The following is a 6,000-nucleotide window of genomic DNA, read 5'->3' as shown; positions in this document are numbered from 1 at the left end:
TGTCCTTATAGGCAGAGGGTCCTGATGTATGTCAAAGCAGTGGGACTGAGACCAAGACCACAGGCTGCTGAGGTATTTCCTAGATACCCCTGGGGAGGGGCGTCTTTTCCTCTGGAGAGACAGGCACATCATCCAGTAGCAGACCTGGGAGCCCATAGGTGGGTACTAATTCAGTGGGGACAGTGATGCTGCCAGATGGTCTCTCTGTCTCAGTCTCTCTAATGCTATCTTCCTTTCTGTCTTCTCTGTGCCTGAAACTTTGTCTCTGTTGCCCACCCACGTGCGTGGGACCTCACTCACCCAAGAGGACCCTTGCTTGGCCTCTCCTGAGGCTATCATCCTTTGACATGGATACTCATGGGGAACTGTTAGGGGGTTGCTCACGAGTCTATGGAACTGTCCAAGAAGCCATGTTCAGCTGCAGATGGGTAGAAAAAAGCTTCTCCCTTAGGGCAAGCAAGGAGCTGATCCCCATGTATTGGGTGGCCTGGGCCTCTGGCCTCTGAAAGGGGGCTTCTGAAATAGGGGCTTCTCTGCTAAAAAACTAACCGACCGACCAACCAACCGACCAACCAACCAACCAACCAACAAAAAGCCTCCATGGCTCAAACACGATAGTCAAACTCCTCACCATGGCCCTGAAGGTGCTTCACTATCTGGCCCCCATTACCTCTCTCACCTTGTCTCCTACCTCTCTCCCTCAACCATACTTAGCCAGCCACAGTGGCCTCCTCACTGTACCTCATACACCCTGCACTGAGTTCCACTCCTGCGTTTTTCTACTGGCTCCTACCTCTGTCTGGGATTGTTTTCTAGCAGATATTCATCTCCAGGTGTCTGCTCAAGGGTCACATTCTTTGAAAGACCTTCCTTGACCTGATTCTAAAAATTGTCCCCCTCTATTTCATTATTCCGATTTAATTTTAATCGCAATTGCCAAATTACTTGACAAATTACTTACATTTTTGTGCTGTATGATCCCAATAGAATGTAAGCTCCATGAGAGCAAGGGGGGGGGGGTTGTTGTTGTTTCCACGCGGTTGTATTCCTAACACCCATAATAGTGCCTGACACATAATTTGGAGGGAATTAATGAATGAATGAGAGAATGAATAAGTAAGTACAAGGCTGTGGTGAGACGCATAGCTACACAGGCCAAAGGATTCTCCTAGGGAACATGTTCACGGGTGGCAGGATGCTGACAAAGTCCGCAGTCTTTATATCACTTTCTCAGTGTCCCTGGGGCCCCTGGAAGATGGCCCTTTCCCTAACAGAAACAAATGACTTATTACTGACAGTCAATCACAAAGGCCTGACACACAGCAGACCTCTAACACCATCCCCGTGCTCTACCCCTCCTGCCCCTGTTCCCCCACTAGACCTAGTTTGCATTGCCCACGGAGGCACAAGCCAGCACAACGCCTACCACATTAAAAAAAAAAAAAAAAAATCACTTTTAACGCTCCCTATTACACTGGCGGCCACCGGAGACAGGTAAATTTCAGCTCAGGAAGACTTTCTCCCGAGTCCACCACTGCAGCGAGCTGGGGTTTACAGCCTGGCTTTGCCCTCCCTCCCTTTGGGACCAGCCTGGAACGGTCCGTGGGCATCTGCATCGACCAGCCATTCCAGGTATGCGCCACTAAGGGGCGCGCGAGCTGGAACGGTAAGCGTCACTGGACACACCTCTCAGGGCCACAGAGGCAGGACCGTCCACTCCGGGAGGTACCACTAGAGAGGGGACTCCGATTTTGGAATAATCCATTGTGTATGTGACAGTACTGAGGGTCTGCTTATACAGCGTGTGGCATCAGCCACAGGTCGCAGCGGAGGCGCTAATGGCGCCGCCAGGTCCTTCCCCACTCGCTCCACTCCATTCTTCCTGCCCATGTGAACCTATGTGAACACCGGGTCTCAGGCCGCTTTATTCATTTGCACTTCGCCGACTCCACCCCTCCGTTTCTACATGGTTACGTCCAGCTGGGCAGCAACGAGGTGAGAGATTGGCTCTCCGATATATAGGGGGCGAGGTCAGAGACTTTCTAGGTGATGATTGGTCCGGGAGAGAGTGTGCCAGAGTAAGCCCTTCCGGGGCGCAAAATGGCTCCGGAAAAACTCCCTACTCCCCGCCCCTGTCTTCGTCTACCCCGTTCCCATTGGCTATCTAGCGGGGTCAGGCACAACGAGGGCAGGAGCTCTGGGCGAGGGGTGTGTGGGTGTGGGTGTGGGTGTGGGTGGGTGTGGGTGTGGGTGTGTTTGTTTGTGTGTGTGTGTGGCTTTTCAGAGGGCGCAGTTTTTCTCCGAGTTGAACTACTCTCCGACTGACTGCCCCGAGGGGCTGAGGATGCTGCCCCAGTCGGTGGCGAGGTTCGGCGCAACAGCTCGCTTGTAGCCAGAGTCTGGCGCTGGACGCGCGCCGTGACTGTGCAACTGTCTTCACGTGAGCTCTTTCAGTCTTGTTCAGCCCTAACTCGGTCACAAGCCTAGTCGGGCGCATTTGGCACGGCGCCATCCATCCTACAGATGCAATCAATTAAGTCCAGGGCGAGGTCTGTGCGCTTGTTTGGCATCCCTGCCTGGGAAGTAGAGTGTGTCAAGCAGTTTGGGGATGTGTATGGCTAGAGAGGACATCACAGGCACAGTTTGAGTATATTTGATCTCTCTGAGCCTTTTAGGAGATTGTGAGTGAATGGGGTATTTTATCTGAGTGGATTTTGTACGCCACGGGATAAGGACTTTAGGCCGTGCGTGTCTGTATATCTGGGGGTGCATTTTCTGAGCTTTTTGCGCATTTATGTCCGTGGGGTTGAGATCTGTGTGGGCGTCTGCACCCCAGGGTATGAGGTCTCTGAGCTGTTTGTGATTCTGTTTCAGGTTGTGATATCTCTGAGCTGCGTGGGGTGGGGGGCATTATCTTAAGGTGTAAAGGATCTGTGCTGTTCGCGAGTCCAAGGTGTGGGTTCTCTGAAATGTCTGGGGACTTTAAAGATAAAGGTTATGTGATGTTTCTGAGTTATTTGAGCTTCTGTCTTTCCCTTTTTATTTTGAGGTCCTTGTAATAGCTTGGGAGGTGTCTGCAGGGTTTGGGAGTCTTCTCTAGGATGTGAGGTCTCTGAGCAGATTTAATTTGTTTCCTGGAGTGAACACGTTGATCTGTTGCGGGGCGGGGGGGGGGCAGGAGTTGTTTCAGTGTGTATGGTCTCTGTTGTTTTTTTGTATTCTGTGACTCAAGTTGCGAGCTCTTTGTGCAGAGATTTTTGGAATCTTTTTTAGGGTGTGTTCAGGGATCTGTTTTTGGTGTCCCTGGGTATCTGAGCTGTTTGGCGTCTGTGTCTGAGAAGTAAAATCTTTTATCTTTGTGGTTGTGAGGTCTCTTTCCAGGAACTGAGGGGTTTGGAAGCTGGCAGATATGATTCCAAAGCCCGGACCCCCAAATCCTGGTTGTGTGTCATCGGGAAAGTCACTTGTTTCCTGAGGATTAAATATGTGTCAGCATCAATAAAATGGGGCCAGTGCGTGTCTTGGAGGGTACCTGTGCAACTTAGAAGTGTGTGTAAAGGTCCTGACTCCCAGCCATCCTTCCACAAGAATTTTCTGATCACCAGCTGTGTGCCTGAGTACTTTCCTTGGAAGTCGGAAGTACAACACAGGATAAAACTGACAAAGTGTCTTATTCCCTAGAGTTAGCCAGTAAATGTATTGACTGTCAGAGGATGTCAAGTGCTACATAGAAAGAGAAGGCGGGTTGGAGGAAGGAGTATGTGGGGATCATGTTGGTATTTATGCAGGGTGATGAGGGAATGACTCCCTCAGAAGGTAATGACTGAGCAGATTCCTGAGGAAGTGAAGGAACAGGCCGTGGAACTACCTGCAATTGTTAGAACATTACAGGCAGAAGGTACAGCAGGTGCAACAGTACTGAGGGGAAATCCACTGAGTGTGTTCCTGGATATCAAGGAGTCCTGTAATGCTGGCAAAAGCCCTCAAAACTGGTTTGACACATAGAGCGCAGTGAAAGGTGTCTGGTGTTGCTGTCTCTATTTTTCCCACAACCTGTGAGGGAGGTGGTCTTCATCCCCATTTTATAAAGGACCCGAGGCTCCAAGAAGTGCCCAGAATCTTCTCTCCTGTTTACACCTGAAATTGCTAAGAGGGGTGAAACCTTGTGCTCCATCATGAAAGACTTGAGACATGAGAGGCTTGAGTGTCAGAGCTGCAGGGCCCACACCATCCAGTTTGGATGTCAGCCAGCCAGCAGATATAAGCGATAATATGGGAATCATGCCCCTCGTTACATTTCTACACTTGATGGAGGTCCGGACTGAGAAAGAAATGGGGCAGAGAAGAGAGGCAGGAAGGGGAAGCTGGAGAGCAATGAGAAAAAAAAAAAAACCCAACACACAGGCTTCATGATATTGCCTGGATTTGCCCCAATTCACTTTAATTAATTGATTGTATTGAGATATATTCACCTATCCCCCTCCCTTTTCTTTCCCTTCCCTTCCCTTCCCTCCTGTGCCTGAGCAGTTCAGCTCTAAAGCCATTAGGTGCTACAGAGCAAGGCAAGTGTGTGCATGTAGGGGCATCCCACACTTGGAGTCAGAGCCCAGGCACAGTGAGAAGGGCACCCATACATAGGGGCAGACTGCACTGGGGACAGAGCCCAAGGTAGTAAGGAGGATGTCCCTGGGGGTTGGATGGGGAGAAGGCTAACTGGCTCAAGGGTTCAAACTTCAGTGGAGTGTGGAGGTCAAGGTCAGGGATTGGTTCAGCAGAGCATGTGAGGGTGGGCCTCTGTGTGCAACTGGGATGCCTTATATACTTTAGGATTCGTCAACTCACTAAATGTGGAAGACCCGACTCTCACTTTTGGAAGGGGAAATTTCAAATACAGAAAGGAAGAAAACAAATTCTGAGGTGTTCTATTGGGATTGGAGGTCTCCATGTGAACTCATGCTTTATGATATGTATGCGTGCGTATGTGCATATGTTGATAGATACAGATGTACATATGTATGCGTGTGTGTTTGAATGTGTACATACATGTATTCCAAACTTTCTGGAAACAGCAACATCCCAATAGTAATAAGTACACCTAGCCCCGACCGTCCTGGCTTCTAAATATTATTCTGCATTCAGTGATGGGTTCCCAGGCTGGGAGAGCGAAAGGACAAATGAGCCTGGCTCAACTTGTGGTACCAATCATAAGGGACAGTTCAAGGAAACTTGTGGTACCAACAATAAGGGACAGTTCAAAGACTGATTTGGTGATGTCAGAAGGACACAGAAAATAGCCTGAAGGGGCTCCCACTGGACATTCTGGAGATGATTTTATTTTTTCAGCTTTAATGAGATACTATTGATATATAACATAAGTAAGCTTAAGATATACACGGTGATGATATATATATATATATATATATACATATATATATATATATATATATATATATATATATATATATAAAATGTGTGTGTGTGTGTGTGTGTATGTATGATCCCCATAACTTACTCTTCTTATGGCCGGAAATTTGTACCCAAGACCACCATTTTCCCCAACCGCTGGCAAACACCATTCTAATCTCTATTTCTATGAGTTTGGCTTTTTAAATTTCCACATATGTGAGAACATACAGTATTTGTCTTTCTTTGTCTTCTTTCAGTGTAAAGCATTCAGGGCCCATCCATTTAGTTGCAAAAGTCAGGATTTTCTTTTTATGGCCAATTAATATTCCATTGTGTATTTATAGCACATTTTCTTGATCCATTCATCCCTCCATGGACACTTACATTGTTTCCATATCTTGGCTGTTGCTGCACAGTAAATCATAAAATCGGTGTTACTCCTCCAATTTTGTTTTTCATTTTCAAAATTATTTGACTATTCTAGTTCCTTTACCTTTCCACATAAACTTCATAATCAGTCTATATGTCCAAAAAGTCCTACTGGGATTTTTTATTGGAATTGTATTAAAATGTTGCATTCCTTTGAGGCCTATT

General features: G+C 47.7%; 1 protein-coding gene across 25 annotated transcripts in view; it reads left to right on the top strand.

Moving 5' to 3' along the window:
• Positions 1-2,141: 2,141 nt before the first annotated feature.
• The window catches only part of LOC131502943 (protein FAM156A/FAM156B-like), a 50,287-nt gene continuing 46,428 nt past the window's right edge, over positions 2,142-6,000 (top strand). For 10 of the 25 annotated variants that reach the window (XM_058714213.1, XM_058714215.1, XM_058714201.1 and 7 more), the window contains exon 1: positions 2,195-2,440. The gene's annotated coding sequence lies outside the window, so the exon portion shown is untranslated. Of the gene's footprint in view, positions 2,441-6,000 lie in introns of all 25 variants that reach the window. The other 15 variants (XR_009257271.1, XR_009257273.1, XR_009257274.1 and 12 more) reach the window with 11 other exon arrangements.

This window comes from Neofelis nebulosa, chromosome X (assembly GCF_028018385.1).
Source record: "Neofelis nebulosa isolate mNeoNeb1 chromosome X, mNeoNeb1.pri, whole genome shotgun sequence".
Classification (NCBI taxonomy): domain Eukaryota; kingdom Metazoa; phylum Chordata; class Mammalia; order Carnivora; family Felidae; genus Neofelis; species Neofelis nebulosa.
The sequence above is the reverse complement of the archived record's forward strand: the minus strand, read 5'-3'. Positions and strand labels throughout refer to the sequence as shown.